This window comes from Pan paniscus, chromosome 14 (assembly GCF_029289425.2).
Source record: "Pan paniscus chromosome 14, NHGRI_mPanPan1-v2.0_pri, whole genome shotgun sequence".
Classification (NCBI taxonomy): Eukaryota; Metazoa; Chordata; class Mammalia; order Primates; family Hominidae; genus Pan; species Pan paniscus.
The window spans coordinates 26,195,175-26,215,801 of record NC_073263.2 but is presented as its reverse complement, the minus strand read 5'-3'; the positions used below and the strand labels follow the sequence as shown (position 1 = coordinate 26,215,801).

General features: G+C 39.6%; 1 protein-coding gene across 2 annotated transcripts in view; it reads right to left on the bottom strand.

Moving 5' to 3' along the window:
* Window positions 1-20,627, bottom strand: part of WASF3 (WASP family member 3) — a 131,274-nt gene that overhangs the window by 71,611 nt on the left and 39,036 nt on the right. For both annotated transcript variants that reach the window (XM_034936480.3, XM_034936482.3), the window contains exon 2: window positions 4,279-4,376. The gene's annotated coding sequence lies outside the window, so the exon portion shown is untranslated. The remainder of the gene's footprint in view (window positions 1-4,278; window positions 4,377-20,627) is intronic.

Genomic DNA, 20,627 nt, shown 5'->3' with positions numbered 1-20,627 from the left:
AAGGTGAACGCAACAAAAACAGATGGAGGGGAAGACACTTATCATATTCAATTGGTAAAAAAAAACACTAAAAATGACAATTATGAACTTTTATTATCCTTTTGTAGAAGACCCAACATACTTTTCTCAGAAACCAACAAAGACCAAGATTTGAATAATACAATTAACAAGTGTTAATTGATAGTTTTTAAAAATGTTATACATAGATGTGAGAATGCATATTTAAAAAAGAAAACACGGAAAAGTTGTAAGAAAAAAAGCTATGAATTAGGTCACACAAAAAAGTTAACTGCAATCACACAGAAAATTACAATCACACAGTAAGCACAATACAATTCAATCAGAAATGAACATGTAAAAATCAAGGGATGTTGGTGAATTGTCGCCAGCACTTTCATCATTGAATCTGAATCTGGCCCTGTTCTGGCTTCTGACCTTGTAGTACTTCAGGTGAGGCCTTTGACTACACCCCAGGGACAACGAGTCAATACTGATGACAATTGGAATGGCAGATCTCCAGCCTCCAGAAATAAAGAGCTGACCATCCCAGCCATGCAAACATATTCACTAATTAGGGGTCTTCTGTCCTGCACAGGTATTGACTCATGTACAGCCCCCCAAAAAGAGAATACAAACTAAGTGCCCTGCCAGAAAATGGAAGAAAAGGAAGAAGATGACAAAGAGTAACTACTTTTATGGGGGTTGGGGAAAGTGCAAAAAATAAAACCAAAAAATAATCCCATATGGCTCCCAAAAATTTCATTCTGGGGTAAAAAGGAAAAAAAATGCTATTAAAATGAATAAAAGTACAAATCATATATCTGATAAAGATCTGATACAGAATATATAAAGAATTCTTGAAACTCTATAATAAAGTATCCAATTTCTTAAAATGGGCACAAGATTTGAACAGACACTTCACTAAAGAAGTCATGCAGATGGCAAGCAAGCACATGAAAAATGCTCAACAGCATTAGTTATTAAGGAGAGGCAAATTAAAACCGCAGGAGATATGACTGCACACTGATGAGAATGGCTAAACTTAAAAAGACTGTTCATACAGAGTGCTTATGAGAACATGGATAAACTGGAACTATCATCCACTGCTCAAGAGAAATAAAATAATCTTTGGAAAATGGTTTGCAAGTTTCTTAAAAAGTTAAACATACACTTATCACACGATCCAGCCATTCTACTCCTAGATATTTACCCAAAATAAATAAAAGCATGTGCCCACATAAAGACTTATATATGAATGTTCATGCAGCTTTATTTGTAACAGCCAAAAACTAGAAACAATCCAAGTGTCCATTAGCAGGTGAATGGATAAACAAACTGCATTACATCCATACAGTGAGGTACTATTCAATGATAACATGGAATGAACTACTGATACATGCAACAACAAGAGATGAATCTCTATGCTGAATGAAAGCCAGACGAAAATACTACATACTGTATTATTCCATTTACATAACATTCTAGGAAATATAAACTTATCTATAGGGACAGAAAGCAGAGCAGCCGTTATGTGAGGGTAGGAGGGAAACAAAAGGGAAAAATGACCAAGGGCCATGAGGAAACAACGGTCACCAGTTCAACTACATTGATGGTATCATGGGTGTATACATATTTCAAATAACTTATCAAATTATACATTTTAAATAAGCATAGTTTACTGTATGTCAATTATTCCTCAATAAAGCAGTTTAAAAATGAATCTGTGGGCTGGGCACAGTGGCTCACACTTGTAATCCCAGCACTTTGGGAGGCAGAGGCAGGGGGATCACAAGGTCAGGAGATCGAGACCATCCTGGCCAACATGGTGAAACCCTGTCTCTATTAAAAATACAAAAATTAGCTGGACATGGTGGCACGTGCCTGTAACCCCAGCTACTCGGGAGGCTGAGGCAGGAGAATCGCTTGAACCAGGGAGTCAGAGGTTGCAGTGAGCCAAGATTATACCACTGCATGCCAGCCTGGTGACAGAGCGAGACTCCGTCTCAAAAAAAATCAAAACAAAAACAAAAACCAAAAAAAAACGAATCTGTGGCGACAGATAATCTGAGTATGACAAAGTAGGAGATCACTGAACATTTATTTAATATGTACATTCTAACATGAAGGTCAAGTAAAAATAAGTCGACTGTTAGCCACACACAGGACTAAATATCATGATAAAAGAAATGAGACAGGAAAGACACATTTAGCAACCAGATAGACATAGCTCCAAAACGGTACTTAAAAAAAGGCCACCTCTGATGGGCATAATACAAACACCAACAGAAATGCCTAAGAAAAAGCACTCCTCCTAGAGAATTCCCTCATCCAACAGAATCTGCCTCACCAAGCTAATCAGAGTGTGCCACCTACAACAGTCTGAACACAGATAGCGCTTCTACAAAAGGCCTGGAAATGCAGCACAGCAGCAAAACAAGCAGATGGCGTGGCAAACAGAAGCCCCGAGTTCTTCAAGAGCTGAGACCTCCATAAGCCTCAAGTCCTTATTCTAAATATGAAAGCAGTAATATCTGCCTGGTTATCTCAAAAGGCTGTGGTGAGATGACACACCTGAAAGCCCCCCAAAAACTATAAAGTGGAACACAAATACTAGACAGTATCCGTGTTAAAAAATAAATGCTTGCCTGACAAAAAAATTTAACTATCTCCCCTTTTCATATTAATTGGATAGGAAGTGAAAGAAACCATTTATCAGAACTACAATCAGCCTGTAACCCATCATGACATACAGGAAAAGCCCAAAAGCTATTTAACTTTTATTTTCTAATATAAGCATTTAACACTATAAATTTCCCCTTAAAGTAGTGCTTTAGGTGCATCGCATATATTTTGATACATTACGCTTTCCTTTTTATTCAATTCAAAGTATTTTGCTTTGTAAGCTCCTCTTTAACCATGGATTTTCAGGCTGTGATCATTAATTTCAAAATATTTTGGAATTTCTTGGGTATGTGATACTGATTTCTAGCTTAATTAAACTGTGGTCAGAGAACACAGATACATTCCTGAAAAATTACCTGTAAAGTGAAAGTATGGAAATCAAGTTCAATTTTCCTATGGTAAATTAATATGTAACGATATGCCCAAGGTCAAGGCAAGCTAGGATTAGAGATCAATCTTCCAGCTTCTAATTCTGGTATAATAGCCTTTCTTCTACCTTATGTTCTCTTTCAATATCATCTTAAAACCAAAAGACGTGTTATTCTCTCCCTATCCTTCCAAAAGAAAAAAGAAAGAAAGAAAGAAAGAAAAGGAAAATTCCATATACATCCTCTCATTTGATTTTTACAGTTCCATAAATCAGGCAAGACAGATGATAGTATTCTGCATATGAGGAAAGTGAAGCTCAAAGAAATAACTTGCCCTACTAGTCTGCTATGTCTCATTGCTCCTCAATTACCCCTTAAAATTAGAGTAAGACAGCTCACTGAAATCCATAAATAATTCAAAAACCTCATTTTAGCCACTATCACGATCACCACCACCTCAGTTCAGAGTAAATTATAGTAAAACTGACTAGGTTCGCTTTTGGTTTTTTGAGGTTTTCTTGAGATGGAGTCTCACTCTGTCGCCAGGCTGGAGTGCAGTGGCACTATCTTGGCTCACTGCAAGCTCCGCCTTCTGGGTTCACACCATTCTCGGGCCTCAGCCTCCCAGGTAGCTGGAATTACAGGCACATGCCACCACACCTGACTAATTTTTGTGTGTTTTTAGTAGAGATGGGCTTTCACTGTGTTAGCCAGGATGGTCGCGATCTCCGGACCTCATGATCCACCCACCTCGGCCTCCCAAAATGCTGGGATTACAGGCATGAGCCACCGTGTCCGGCCAACTGATTAGGTTTAAGTTTTTAAATCTTGACTTCTCATACCCATTCATTACTAGAAACATTCAGATAACAAAGAATTGGTTAAATTCCAGGAAAGAAAAAGTAAATGGGCAAAAACAGAGGTAGGAAGACTGAGATCTCAGCTTAATAAGTCATAAACTACATAATCATGTTTTTCACACAAAAAAATTAACATGGAAGTGAATATATCAAGTTTTTTTCTCTTTCAATGTCCCAAACTATTAATTAGGATCTGAAGCTCTAAAATATTACCTGCTGTTAATATTTATATATTAAAGTATATTAATATTAAATATTTAATATTCAAAAATATTAAAATATTTTATGCTATTTCTATTTCTAATTAAATTTCTAAACTATGTTACAGAAATTAAATGGCTTTAAGGGTAAAAGGCACACACTCTTACCATGTAATCGTTGACTATGGGTTGCAGAAATTCCCCTCAAGTAGCATCACCACTTTGGCTCAGTTATCAGTAGTAGTTAACAGCAATCAAAACTAAAACTATAAAGAAAAGAAAAAAAAATTAATTACCAGTCGGCAAAATGCATTCAAGTCTTCAAGAAAGTCTTAAATTCACATTTCACATTTCAACAATTTCAAGGGAGCTCTAATCCCTGAACTAGTTCTTTTTTAATTATTTTAAGTAAGGAGCTAATAAGGTGTGTGAAATCCTGTATAATTCCAACCCCCTATCCTGAAAAACCTCTGAAATTAACTTCAAGGACTCACAGTAAATAATAGCTGAAGGGCAGAAAAAGAAAAAGTCAAGTCTAAGTGTATTCAACTGAACTGCTCAATTCATTTACTCACCAACACATATATTTTAGGTTTTGTTACGGCCTACAGACTGAATCAAATAATAGTAATCATTCACATAAGAACTGTAGCTAATAAGAGCATTTGTATCGATTTTTCCCATAACAATATTCAAATTCAATAAAAGTCTTGGAGATCATTTTATAAATATTCTAATAGTAGCTACAGGGATAAAATAGTAACAGATTTAATAACTGCCAAATACACCCTAGAAGGTGTTTCCAGGACACTGGACATTAACAGCAACGCTACAGAGCAAACTGATCAATGTTGTATACCAATGTGCTAGAGCTATGAGGTAACAAGAAGCATGACATAGTTTCCTACTCAGAATTATGGTCTACTTGGGAAGAATACATACAAGAAAATTTTAGTGAACATGCATCCATTCACTCAGCAAGACTGTACCAAGCATCTTGTAGAAGTCAGCCCCTCTTTAAACATTGAACACATAAAAATGAATAAGAAAATGCCTGTTTGTGAAGGTACTCAGTCTTGTGAGGGTAACAAATAAATGCAGATAATTTTAATACGATAAGGTAGATGCAAGAAAGCGAGACAACAGCGGCCCAGAAGTGGGGCGGGGTGCAGCTTCAGGAAGGTCAAACAAGGGTGGGAGGCATCAAGCTTGGGAAAGGAGGTCCAGGCGTGAGAAAACAGATAACTGTGCCATTTCATTATGGAAGAAAAGCAACTTTGAGTCTACTAAAAGGAATTATCTGGACCCCCATGAATTCTATGTAGGCCAGTAGATTCTAAGAACTCACATAGTTAAGACCGCAACCATCCTTTTAACAGTACAAAAAAAAAAAAAGAAGAATGATCATTCAGCGATACTCCATTTTATACGTCCTATTTTACTTATTTAAAACTAAAGCAGCACACAATTTTCTTCTCTTCCTTCAGAGCAGCTGTACTGCATGCTCTTAATGCTGAGTAAAAGAGAAAAGTGAGCTTTTTCCTAAGCAATCTGCATAAGTGATCACCTTATTTCCAAATACAGAAAATTATCCCTGGGTTTAGATTATCCAGGCCTAATTTTACCTCTACTAGATCAGCTGATTCGACTTGATGATTTTGAGGGTAACCAGCCCTATACATTTCACTTAAGAGATGGTTATAACCAGCTAACTATGCCTAAGGACAAGGAAAATGTCCAACATCCTATGTATTTTCTGGATGACCATTTATGTTTAAGAATCACGTGTTAACTCTTCCTTTGTGAAACACAATTATGAATTTTCCCATTTGTGTGAAAGGCTATGGACTTATTATTTGTTATTAGCTATTATTGGTAAATGTTTTACTCAGGTCTAAGCATAGAGCTAACATGTCATATACATTTAACTTAGTCCTCACAGGCAGGTAATATCCCCATTTAAAAATGAAGAAATTAGGATCAAAAAGTGAGTTTTTTAGGATCACACAGCTAGGAAAAAGAGGAGTCAGGATGAGTCTGACTAGAAAGCAACTGTTCTTGCCAGGCACGGTGTGGCTCACACCTGTAATCTCAGCACTCTGGGAGGCTAAAGCAGGCAGATCACGAGCCCAGGAGTTTGAGACCAGCTTGGGCAACACGGCAAAACCCCATCTCTACCAAAAAAAAAAAAAAAAAGGAGTAAGTAAGTAATATCTACATTGGATTGTCTCCTTTTGGGCACGGACACATGCCTTTTTCTTTGCTGCTGAGCTGCTAACATTTCTAACATAAGTCAAGAACCATAAAAGTCTTGAAGAATTAACTAGACTTTGTGAATACGTAGCCTCATTTGACAATGGAGAGCATATCAGTAACTCCTTTGAAGTCACAGGTTAAGGCTGCTAAGTGGAAACACAGCACCTCTACTACGAGGTGCAATACTGGCCAGAACAGGGAAGCATGCTTCTATGCAACACCATCACTCCAATTCTATTTCCGTACATGGCTACACTCTGAATGGTGCTGACAGTGCTCTCCTGTGGCTACTGTCCAGAAGCAGAATTGCCCTGTAACTTCCTACCTCTGGCCTTGCATCTGTTACGCTCCCTGTGTCACAAATGCCCTCCTGTCGTCTAGTTTCCAGGTATCCAAAGGTCTCTTGCCTTCAAACTGCAACCTGCTATGGCCTCCATCCATCCATGCCTCTACCTGCTCAATAAACACATATATACGTAGTTATGTGTCAGTCACTGTGCCTGCCCCTCCCCCTGGTAAAACCAAAGCCCAACCCTGGACTCCCAAGAACCTCTCAGTTCACAAGAAGAAAAGTCTGTAAACAACCATGTAGCATTCCGTGGGGCCAGTGCTCTGACAGGTGTATATGGGGGATGCACAGAGCACAAGGGAGAAGGTGGCTACAGCTGGAGGGGCAACGGCAGGGACAGCTTCACAAGGCTGGTCACTGAATTTAAGCCGTAATTCAGAAGACAGGTGATGAAGACCTAAACTAAGACAAGGGAGGATTCTTTAAAGGGAACAAATCTGACAGACGTAGGTCTCGGGAGATTAAGTGGATGGGGATGAGGATGCTGACTCCCCTGGAGTCAAGGAGTGCTCTGAGGTAGTGCTGTCCAAATGAATGTCCTGCAGTGATGGAAATGTTCTACACAGTGAGTGTCCCAGAGGGCAGCCTCCAGCCACATGGATCCAGCTTGAAATGTGCTAATGTGAGTGAGGAACTCCATATTTTACTTCATTTTAACTAATGTTCATTTAAATAGTAACATGTGGCTAGTGGCTACTAGGTTGGACGGTACTCTTCTAAGATTTTTGACTTGAGATAGTTGTACTGAAGGTGTTATTACCAACATCTGGGAAAAGAAATACTGCAAAGAAAAGCATATAGACACTCAAATATTTGAATAAATGAACAAATCACTGACTAGAGGAAGAGACTGGGTAATCTTTAAGGACCTCTCCCCGCTAAAATCCCATCACAGATGTACTTATCCTTGTTCACTCAGGTTCCAAATAATGACCTCAATATGGTAGCAACAAAATATAATCCTGCTGTCTCTAGGCCTAAGTATTAAAATACTACTACTAAATAAAAATTATTTATACCATTCAGGGAAAAAAGAAAAGAAAAATGACATCATGAAACCACTGGAAGTCACAATTTAGAGAATAATCACAGACCACAAGTCAAGCCAGGAAAAATAACTGCCTAGTTAAAAAAAAAAAAAAAAAAAAAGTCTTTTTCCAAAAAGAAGAGGGGAAGAGGAGGAGGGGACCATGCAGCATTATGACAGCCAACATGAGTGCAGGTAATTTCAAATACTTTCAGACCATTCACCTTGTCAGCAGCTCACTTCACATTCAGGTTACATTTCTCTGTAGTCCGATGAGAGAAATGACAGAGTTTATCTCATGATACCTAATTTTGTACTATAGGGCATTTTACAAGGTCAATGATAATAAAATTTTCCCTAGTAATATGCCCTTTAATCTTACTTATCCACGACATCCAAAATCAATATGAAATAGAGAATTCTGCTACATGAAAACACTTAACCTGAGAACAGGTTGTATCTAAATGACTCACTGTTAATCTATCAATATTATCCTAATCCGATTGTATTTGGATTTACTATTTTGGTCCTTGACATCTCTTGTAAGCCTCCAAATTCTAGTTTTCCAGAAATGAGAAGCTAGCTCGAGATACAGCTCTATTTCCCCACTTATTTTTCCAGCCTTACCTCCTAAACCAGGCTGAAATTCTATGTTCTTCTTTTCACTTCTATCGATGAGATCACATCACCAATGTTTTTAACTATTCACGTATAACGTTCTATTTATGAGATTGCAAGACACTAAAGAAATGTAACCACTCCTAGATTCAGAGAAATATATCTCGTAAGAATGTCAAATATGAATTTTTTAGCAAAAAGCATATGTCTAGCATAACAAGACAGCAATCTTTGTGTTTCTCCTCTTTCTTGGTCTCTCAGGTTGACTATCTGAGCTTCGATACCCCATTGCTACAACGGTTCCACACCTTTTAAAGTCAGAGCCAGTATGAACACATTTTAGCTGGCCCCACCATACAATTCAACACATAATTGACCTCTTATAGAAAGTGAGGCAAAAACAATGTCAAATAGTAAGGTCTTTGCCCCCCAGAAAGTTTATCTGGTGGGGAAGAGTAAACAAACACAAATAAATACAAAACAAGTAGCAGAAGAGATACTGCGTAAGCTAAAACAAAAATAACGTTAGCTGACATTCACTGAACACCTATGTGTATCACATTCTCAGCCAGGTGCATTTTAATTTCAATAAAACTGTATTAATTATACTAAGAGAGAGCAAATAAAGAGAAATTCTCCGAGTTTTGAGTACTTTATTCACTCAAAAATTACTTACCACAGACCTAAATACAAGAATCATAAGATAATATTTTCTTTCTCTTCCATTTAATGAATAACTGCCTAGTAAAATACAAAGAAAAAGGAACCCATGCCTGATATGGCATTGTAAAGATCCATGAGTGGCCCATACCTCTGGGCTAACAGTCCCTGGCCAGAGAATCTGATAACCCAGGCAACGATCTGGACCACATCAACCACTCTTCAATTCATTCAAGCATTTACTACTGTTCAACACAGTTTAAGGGGGACGGGGGGGTGGGGAGGGGTACATTATTTTGGACTGAGCTCCTGTACTAGGCCCCAGTAGACCAGACCAAACCAGAACGGAATCACTTGTGGTAACTACCACTTAAACTGAACTCAGCTGGGTACGGTGGCTCATGCCTGTAATCCCAGCATTTTGAGAGGCCTGGGTAGGATTATCTCTTAAGCCTAGGAGTTTGAGACCAGCCTGGGCAACACATGGAGACCTCATCTCTACAAATAATTTAAAAATTAGCTAGGCATGGTGGCACACTCCTGTGGTTCCACCTACTCAGAAGGCTGAAGCAGGAGGATCACCTGAGCCCGGGAGGCTGACACTGCAGTGAGTGAGCTGAGATCACTCCACAGCACTCCAGTCTGGGCGACAGAGCAAGACCCTGTTTCAAACAAAACAAAACAAAACAAAAAACTGCTCTGAAACAAGCCAGTTTTCTATTAAAAACAAAAAACAAAAATAAGAGATTCATGGCCACCAATCAGAAGAGGCCCAGTTTAACCTGAGCTGGGATAATAAGAAAAGCTTCCTCTGTTTTAACCCTGTAAGGAAAGTAATTCTGAAATGACCAATCTGCTGTTCATTCTTTATTTCTGCTTTCTTCAGCCTTTTTTTGGCCTATAAAGTCAAGCTCCTCTCCTCAGTTCACTGGAACACCCATCCTGTTTTATAGAATGAGGTACGATTCAATGCTGGAATCACAAATAAAAGCCAATTAGATCTTTATTTTTAATCAGATTTTTAATTTGCCTTTTGACACTAGCCCACTATTAGGCATTAGAAATATAACTATGAATCACACAAACGTAAAGCATCATATCAAAAAATACCACACCACAAGCTAGAAAGTGTTAAGTGGAGAGACGCAGGAACCCTCCCTACCATCTGAGAGGTATACAGTCCAAGACACTCAGCAGATGCCTAAAACTGCGGATAGTACTAAACCCTATATACTAAATTTTCTCCTATACAGACATACCTATGATAACTTATTTTATAAATTAGGCACATTTAACTTATAAATTAGGCACAGTAAGACTAACAATAACTCGTAATAAAATAGAACAATTACACCAACATACTGTAATAAAAGTCACATGAATGTGGTCTCTCTCTCATGTGCATGCACAAAATTATCTTAATATTTTCAGACCACAGGTGACTGCCAGTAACTGAAACTGCGGTAAGTGAAACCTCGGATATGGGGGGACTACTGAGCATGGAAAGTGCTATGACAGAAGACTGGTTCCAGCTGCAGTAAACAAGAGAGGAACAGTGACACCAAGAGACTGATTTCTGTCCTTTGAGATGCAAAGAGTATACAAAGTCAACATGAAGATAAACTCTTATCACCAACTAAATATTGTGCTACGAGAGGTAGTCAAAGGGCCAGGGCAGTGGCTCACACCTGTAATCCCAGCCTTTGGGAGGCTGGGGCAAGAGGATCGCTTGAGCCCAGGAGTTTGAGACCAGCCCGGGCAACAGGGCAAAATCCGTATCTTAAAAAAAAAAAAAAAATTAGCTGGGCATGGTGACGCACACCTGTAGTCCCAGCTACTCAGGAGGCTGAGGTGGGAGGATCGCTTCAGCTTGGGAGGTCAAGCCTGCAGTGAGCTACAATCACACCATTGCATTCCAGCCTAGGTAACAGAGTGAGATCCTGTCCCCGCCACAGACACACACACACACACACACACACACACACAAACACACACACACACGAAAAAAAAGAGAAAAGAAAAAAGAGAGAGTCAAACAGCTCCAGATGGAGAACTTGCTCCTGAAATAAAGTGTGTGTGTATCCACCTGTCTGTCTCCTGTGAGGCTACAGAAAACTCTGAGCAGTTTATTTAAACCTAAGTTTCCCTAACTACAAAAATTAGACTGTGAGAATTAAATGAGCTAACCCATGGGAAGAACCGTCTACCTCATTTAGCAAGCAATAAAGAGCACCAAGTACTGTTACTGCACCACCAGGTGCCGCCCCACCAGCCTGAACAACCCACCAGAGCTGGGGCATGTTCACTGCATCTCAGTACCAATCCCAGGGTTTCACACAGAAAGGAATTCATGGCACCCTCTCAATCAATGTGGATTCAGAACAAAACAAATAGTAAACAAATGAGCAAACAAAAACCTAAAACCAAGATGATTTAAGTTCAAATTCAGTTCTACTCTTGCATTTGCCTAGTTATTCATTAACACAACAAAAAGTGAACTACTAGAAATAAAAAAATTTAGAGGTTGAAAATGGTTAGAAATCCGTAGTAAATATAATTGGTTTTCAAAGGAAAACTTGATTATCTAATCGATGTTTCTGCCTACGGGTAACAGTTAAGCTTCGTTTTTTAATGTTCACAGTAGACAGGTCTAGCCCCGGGCAGCCACCTGTGGATCCTAATACTTTGATCCCTAATTCCATTCTTCACTGTGACGAATCTTTTTCTTTTTAATTCCAGCACTTGGCACAATACTTGGCACATAGACAACACTCAAAAACATTTGTGAAAGTTATTTTTTTCCCCAAATGCAGAGGTTTAAAAAAAAATGCATCTTCCTAACCTACTTCAACTAGAAAAGCTCAACTTGCCCCGTATTTAGTGACCCTGAGTTGCCTCTGTGATCACCACTTTTAAGTGCCACACAAGCATAAAGCATGAGAATTTGAATCAACAGTTGTTTCAACTCCACCAAACAGTTAATGAGCTTCTTTGTAATGGGCATAAAAAGATAAAATAATAATAACTTTCTCATGATAAAACAAGGCTTCCAGCTTGAGCAAAGACTGCTGACTAGAACCAAGTAAAGAAGCTATTCAGCAACATTCTGAATAACCTACCATCATTAAATACAAATGTGGACTGGTACCAAGGGCATCATTAAGCAGTTTTCTTTAGCAATACTCAAAGGCAGCCTGAGAACTGGAGGAAAACCAGGGGCCAGCAGGGCAGCTGGACAGAGGGGCAGAGGTCCTGAGGGTGGAAGCACTGACCAGAAGGAAGGGCCTGAGGACAGGAAAGACAGGGAGAGACCAAAGGACCCTGGCGCCTCTGTCCAGGATTGTGCAGAGAACACAGATACAAGATCACCAGTTATGAAATACCAGGATTCCAGAAGTTTTAAAACTCCCCTGTTCTAAAAAAGTGGGACACTGTGTCCTTGTCTGATCTTTTGGCACTTTCTGTTGCTCTTGACCCCACAAAGATTACAAAAACAGTGGCTTCCAGGGAGGCCCTTCAGATGACAGTTTAAACCTTGAAACAAATCCAACCCAAGTAAAAAGATTTTCTTGCCCAAACTACTTTGTATTTTTCTCTGCTTTAATTACTGAACTCTATAACTAGAATTCATCCCTGATTCAAAGAGATGCTAAAAATAGCCTATTTCAGAATGTAGAATGAGAAGCATCGTGTAATTTTGCTACTAAATGGACTCCTTCTTTTTTTTATAGTTCAGTAACTTACTCTTCAAATACATTTATTTTTATCAATCAAAAAAATGCAAAGCACTTCGGATGCACATTAAACAGTAATTTTCAATACTAATTATGTATTTATAAGTTTATAAGTGAAATCTCAGGCATATACCAACCTTACTTAAAAACAGCCTCCTGACTCTTTCCCCCTAATCATGACCTTCATTAAACAGCTTTGATTGCAAAGAGTACCACCTCATTTACATATGATGAATGAATTAAAGCTCTTATCCAACAGGCTCCCCATTGCAACTGGCAATTTATTAATAACAACTTACATCTGAATCCACAGTGCCATTTACAAAGGGCTTTCACATAAATCATCTCATTTAATCCCCTACAACCTTGACACCTGCAAGATAGGAATTAGTTTAACTATCTTGCAAATTAGGAAACAGTCTAATGGAATGACTCATCCAAAAAAAATCACACAGTAAATACAGGTGGAAGACACACTCACCTACATCTATCTCACCTAAGTCCCAAGGTTTATTCCAAACTCCACTCCTTCTATGACTGACTCTATCTTCTTCACTATGGCTGCAGGACCACACCAACCTAGCTAGATCACCCCACCCTCCTAACTCCAACAGAACTCACTAGGAGTATCACCAGTGTGAAACCCAACACATGCTACTTTCCACTGGGATTTACCTTCAGAGGCCTATGTTTTGTCTTCTCAACTCTATACATTAAACTACTGTTTATCATGCCACCTAAGAATCACCTGGTAGACAAATGTCTTTCTTTCCTTAACTTCAGCAACCAAACCAGGGCATTACCCTTAGCTTTGGCCCCACCATCCTGTCTCCAACCAGAAAATCCTTGAAGTTGTCCACAGGCCATCATAAATAAGTATAAAAGAGGTTTCCCTTTTTTAAAGTTTTTTACAAATATTTTTAGTAGAGAGACACAGGGTCTCACTGTGCTGCCCAGGCTGGTCTCAAACTCTGGCCTCAAGTGATCCTCCTGCCTCAGCCTCCCAAATGCCAAGATTATAGGTGTGAACCACCACACACAGCCCAAAAGAAGTTTTCTTAACTGTGCTTAAAGTTGCCTTATATCCTTTACTGGTTTGAGTCTCTGCCTTTCTCCCATGCCTATATCCCATCCCTGGTCTCTGACTTCCTATTGCCTCCTGAGCACCTGCTCAACCGAACGACTAGTTATTTGTGTTTTTATTTCCTTGATTTGACCTACCTTGATTCCTGAATATTCAGCTGGTTCCTGTTCAGGTGGTGGAACACCTTTAACTTCCAGCCTCACCTTGCTCTCTGAATCCAGATTTTCTAATCTGTCCCCACATTAACTACAGTCCAACCCCTACAAAAGGTACCACCCAGGCCCCGACACAAGAAGCTGCTGAGCTTTCTACAACTGGCCAGAAGAAGAATAGTGCTGTCTTTTTTACCTTCAGCTTATACCTGCAGCTCCACACTTCCACAGCTATTTCAGGAGAAAGACAAATTTAACAGAGGTACCAACAGCAGTTACTCTTACCTCCCCATGGGCCCTTATCTCCTTCCTCTTCAAGCTCAGACTTAAAAATCAGGTGACATATATCCTGGGCTAAAATACTACACAGTCAGCAATCTGTTGGATACCAACGGGTTAGATCATAACCAGATCAGGATTTCCACTTAGTTTCATTAAATGTGTTGAGTCTTACATTTGGACAAAGAAAATAATGAAAATCATGACATAAGTGCATGAAATATACAGAAAATCTGTACATTATCAAATAGAAATAGCAAGATGTAAATACTACATTGCAGAGGTATTTTTTTCATTATTACCATGACAATTTTTAAATACTCCAAAATCAAACTATATTTCAAAATTACCTCTATAATGCTAAACCTGACATAAAGATTTCATGTGCAATTCAACAAATAACTTCAGTTTTTCTTTTTCTCTCTCTGAGGATAAAGTATAATAGTGGCCACTATAACAAAGAGATTCATAAACCTGTACCCACAGGGGATCCTATGTGTTCAAACAAAACTGACAAACACAGCAGTACCATTTTTACAACATGTCTACATTCAAAGCTCCTGAGCCTCTAGTCAAAACCTAACTCACTATAGCTAAAGTAATCAGGGAACTAAATGGCCCACTATCATGCCACAAGAATACAATTTATGAGAGAAGATACAAACGAACAAAAACAAGGAAAAAATGACCTCCTAGAAATAAATGTAAAAGTTCAGTCACCTAAGTAACTCATTATTGCCAAAAACATTTCTAGCATCAAATTCTATCTCCAATTAATTAAGTAGCAGTAATCATTTAATCAGTGGCATCCAATATAATCCTGTAGGAAACATTTTCTGAAGCCCAGAGGCTGCATGGTAAAGGGGAAAGATCAGAGGTATGGGGGTCAGAGATCTGAGTTCCACCCCGGAACTACCATCGAAAAGCTCTGGACCTTGGAAGAGTTAGTACTGTTTGAGTCTCAAGCTCCCCTTTTATAGAAATAAAGCTAACCATACCTCCCCTTAAAATGTGAAGGGGAGGATGACGTCTTATGGACAAAGAACACAGCAAGGCAGCAGAGGCATGTAATAACCGGCAGTTATTACTCCTGGACAACTAAAAGCAAAACATGCTCCCTGTCGGCAGACAAGCACAATCACCACAATCTGGCAAATTTACTCAGCCCACTCTTGGCAAAAAGGAAGTGTTGATATCTTTGCATTTGTGTATGCAGATGACAGGCCACATCCTCATTCTTTGAGGTTAGGTGGCAGCACTGATCTGTCTCCAAATGACAAAACTCATGCTTGAGGCCAGTGGCCAATATATCACATATCCCTGAACCAGCACCTCTTTGTTTTCTACAAATAAAGATAATTATGGCCAATTTACTCACTGAAAGGGTACAGGAATGTAGATATTCCAAACAGTAGATATTCTGATATTTGAAATCCTCATGTTTATTTAACTAAAGCTTCATATGCTCTTGTAGAGTTTTCTGTTAATAACTTGAATTCTGCATAAAATGCCAGCTGAATCTGTCAACCCTGAAGGCAGGAGGGTACCAAGATCCAGATTCTGCCCCTATCCTCTCCATCATCCCCCATCATCCATACTCCAGTGACAAGATGCTTCTTTCAAAGTCTAGAAGAGCCCAAAGGAAGGCCTCATCTTTGTAGAACCTTTGAGCACAGGAATAATGATTAAATGACTATAGAACTCCACATACAAAGTAAACTGAAGAAATTAAAGTGGTAATAAACCTACACACAGAGACAGTCAACAGAATTAAAATTAAAGCACTCCAGTAAGTTACATCTACAGTATTATCTTCTCCCCTCAAAACTGCTGAGATAAATGGAATTCCATGGAAATTTCCTAAAATAAATGCTACGTAATTCACATACCAAATACACAGAGATTAAGTACCATTTTTATCAATCTGCTTAAAATTAATGACCTCAAATCTTAATACAAAAGTAATGAGCAATTTTTAAAATACATCTGAAAGCAAGTGAATGTTATTGCACCTAAAAGTGCTGAAAATACACTATATAAACCCACAAAACCATGAGATTTCAACACAGCATGGCTCTATCTACTATATAACCTATAAATGTAAGCATTTTCAACCTAAGAGAACCAAATTGCTAATCATCTCTACCCTGCCACTAAGAAAGCAATCACCCTGACTATATACCACATTCCTACAACTAAGGAAAGGAGGAAAGACAGAAGTGGAGAGGTGGAGAGAGGGTGTGTAGGGAATAGACATTAACATTCTACAGTGCTGCGACAGTGTTTCTTCTTGGAGGTAATAAGTAATGCAGAGCGGATGCTCCTGTTCATCTTTTGGTGATGAATCCAACACAAGATTAAAGTCATGAAAGAGGAGCTAAAACATCTGGCCTCCAGTACTAACCAACCAACAGCAGAACGGAGACACCCCAGCTCCCATGAGCACTGTGAAACATCTTACTAAATACACCTTCTTAATCAGGATTTGTATCTGAATTCTCTGCTGGGATGAAAAGCTAACCAGGATTGTCTCTGCCCTGACATGAGAGCAACCAGAAAGGAAAAAATGAGAAGCAATGTACTTCACTGCTACTGAGCCTGCCATGCTGAGCCAGAACTCTGCTTTACATTCTTAGCCTCTCACTTGGTCCTCATAGCAACCCTATGAAGTAGGAACTATTAATATCCCCATTTTACAAACAAAGGAACTAAGAAACAGAGAAGTGAAGTGGCTTGCCCCAGGTCACACAGTACATAATAGAGTTGAGAGTCAAACCTAGAAAACCTTTTTTCAGAGACCATGCTTTTAACCACTAGCCTTCTCTTCTTTTATTTGAAATGAAATATAATCTTGCTGTAAAGACAGCTCAGGAAATGTAAAGCCATCCTGTATCCATCCCACTCACCTTACTGCCCACTCTACCATTAAAGGTAAATCTCAAAATCTTTCCTACAGTAATCCTAGTCAAACCACTCAAGCCCTGGGAAGTTTACTTTGTACTTCTGCATCATTTAATCTTTGGAGCCCAAAGAGGATAACAGAGGTGGGTGTTTTAACCTCCAATTAACAAAGCAGTACTTTCAGAGAGTAACTGAATACTATTACAAAGCTCTAAGTGGCAAAGCCAAGGTGTGAACTCCCCAGTCCACTTAGAAATGATGCCTTTTGGAAATATTTTATCCACTTTGCCTCAATGAATCAAATCCCATGGGATGACTGTAACCTCCATTCTATAACATTACACAGAGACAATTTGCCCCAGGATTTAGAAAGTGTGGATAGAACACAAAGAAACCTACAGGAAGTAAATATCAGGTATCAAGAAGGCCTTCATAGGCAAAGTAGTAATCCACAGCTGTTTTCATCTGTGGCAAAGTGGTGGAAAGACAAAGAATCTGCCAATAGATAAGGGTAAGAAGATACCAGCTGAACTGTTAACAAACTTTTAATGTCTCCATGTGAGCTGAAATGATAGATTAGGATCTCCAGGAGCCCCAAAACACAGCAAATCTGCATCCACTTGCCAACTCTTTCCTGTGGGCCGTAATCAAATACACATGGGTAGTGCACAAGGTGCTAGGGCAGGAGAGCTGAGAGAGCCCCTATGTCACGTCAGGCACCTGTGAAGTCCCTAGATGCAGAGCAGCAGCCTGACACCAGGAGGAAGGCAAGTAAGTGGACAGAAATCAGCTTTTACCATCTCTACAAAAAATACAGAAAATTAGCCGGGCTTGGTGGCAGGCACCTGTAATCCCAGCTTCACCAGAGGCTGAGGCAGGAGAACTGCTTGAACTCGGGAGGCGGAGGTTGCTGTGAGTCGAGATCAGCCACTGCACTCCAGCCTGGGTGACAGAGCAAGACTCCGTCTCAAAAAAAAAAAAAAAGAAATGAAAAGAAGAGCAGGGCAGGCCAGGCGCGGCGGCTGACGCCTGTAATCCCAGCACTTTGGGAGACCAAGACAGGTGAATCACCCGAGGTCAGGAGTTCGAGACCAACATGGCGAAGCCCTGTCTCTACTAAAAATACAAAAATTAGCCAGGCGCAGTGGCATGCATCTGTAATCCCAGCTACTCATGAGGCTAAGGCAGGAGAATCGTTTGAACCCTGGAGACGGAGGATGCAGCGAGCCAAGATTGTGCCAGTGCACTCCAGTCTGGGCAACAGAGCGAGACTCCGTCTCAAAAAAAAAATAATAATAAATAAAATAAAAAAGAGCAGGGCAAAGAGATACCTTCTGAGGAGCTGAAAGCCATCGAGAGTATAAATAACTCACCACTGTCCAGAAAGGCTAGCAGCCAAGCTATAAAACAAAGAGAAATCTCCCACCATTCAGGAAGTTGGCAGCTTGGCTCTGAAGCATAAAGAGATCTCCAAGATCTTACTGGGGTTTGGAGTGAAAACTGCCGAAAACAAACTCGTGATCCCACTCTCAAACTATGTGAATCCAATGGTAAACTGACTCTAATTAATGCTACTTCAAAGCCCAGATCCAGCTCAGTCCCCCTCATTAACAGTGTGACAAAAGGAAGAGCAAGCCCTTTGCCGGGATAGATATTCCTCAGTCTTTCTTGTTCTTAATGTCCAGCAAACAATAAAAAATCATCGGGCCAAAGAGCTTCTGCACAGCAAAAGGAACTACCATCAGAGTGAAGAGGCACTACAGAATGGGAGAAAATTTTTGCAATCTACTCATCTAACAAAGGGCTAATATCCAGAATCTACAATGAACTCAAACAAATTTACAAGAAAAAAACAACCCCATCAAAAAGTGGGCAAAGGATATGAACAGACACTTCTCAAAAGAAGACATTTATGCAGCCAAAAGACACATGAAAAAATGCTCATCATCACTGGCCATCAGAGAAATGCAAATCAAAACCACAATGAGATACCATCTCATACCGGTTAGAATGGCGATCATTAGAAAGTCAGGAAACAACAGGTGCTGGAGAGGATGTGGAGAAACAGAAACACTTTTACACTGTTGGTGGGACTGTAAACTAGTTCAACCATTGTGGAAGTCAGTGTGGCGATTCCTCAGGGATCTTGAACTAGAAATACCATTTGACCCAGCAATCCCATTACTGGGTATATACCCAAAGGATTATAAATCATGCTGCTATAAAGACACATGCACACGTATGTTTATTGCGGCACTACTCACAATAGCAAAGACTTGGAACCAGGCCAAATATCCAACAATGATAGACTGGATTAAGAAAATGTGGCACATATACACCATGGAATACTATGCAGCCATAAAAAATGACGAGTTCATGTCCTTTGTAGGGACATGGATGAAGCTGGAAACTATCATTCTCAGCAAACTATCGCAAGGACAAAAAACCAAACACCGCACGTTCTCACTCATAGGTGGGAATTGAACAATGAGAACAAATGGACACAGGAAGGGGAACATCACACACCGGGGCCTGTTCTGGGGGAAAGCAGAGGGATAGCATTAACATGTTAAATGACAAGTTAATGGGTGCAGCACACCAACATGGCACATGTATACATATGTAACAAACCTGCACGTTGTGCACATGTACCCTAAAACTTGAAGTATAATTTAAAAAAAAAGACTAAAACGTAAAAACAACAACAACAACAACAACAAAAATCAAGGGGCCAGGCGTGGTGGCTCACGCCTGTAATCCCAGCACTTTCGGAGGCCCAGGCGGGCAGATCACTTGAAGCCAGGAGTTCGAGATCAGCCTGGCCAACATGGCGAAGCCCCATCTCTACTAAAAATACAAAACATTAGCCGGGTGTGGTGGCACACACCTGTAATTCCAACTACTCAGGAGGCTGAGGCATAAGAATGGCTTAAAGCCAGGAGGCAGAGGTTGCAGTGGGATGAGATCGCACCACTGCACTCCAGCCTGGGTGACAGAGTGAGATGTCTCAAAAAAATAATAATAATAAATAGAAATAATGGGACACAAGGAGGAGACAAACATGGTCCATTTTTAAAAAGTCAACAGAGGGTACATCCATATATGATCCTGATGTTGCAACCAGTAGACATAACTATGATAAATGTACTAAAAGACTTAGTGAGAAAGATGAGCAGGTGAACATGAGCAGTTGGAAGATTTCATCAGAGTAAAATAACTAAATAGGTAAATAGAAAAGCTAGAAATGGAAATTACAATTTCAGAAAGAAAGAACTCATTCGATGAGCTTAACAGAAAACTGGACATAGCAGAAGGTGGTTCTATGAGCTGCAGGGAGAGAAAAATGGAAAACAAACAAGGAAACTGCCCAAGAGCTGAGAAATAATAAATGGCTTGAATATACTGGAGTCCCAGAAGACAAGGAGAGAACCGGATAAAAGAAATATCTTAAGAAATA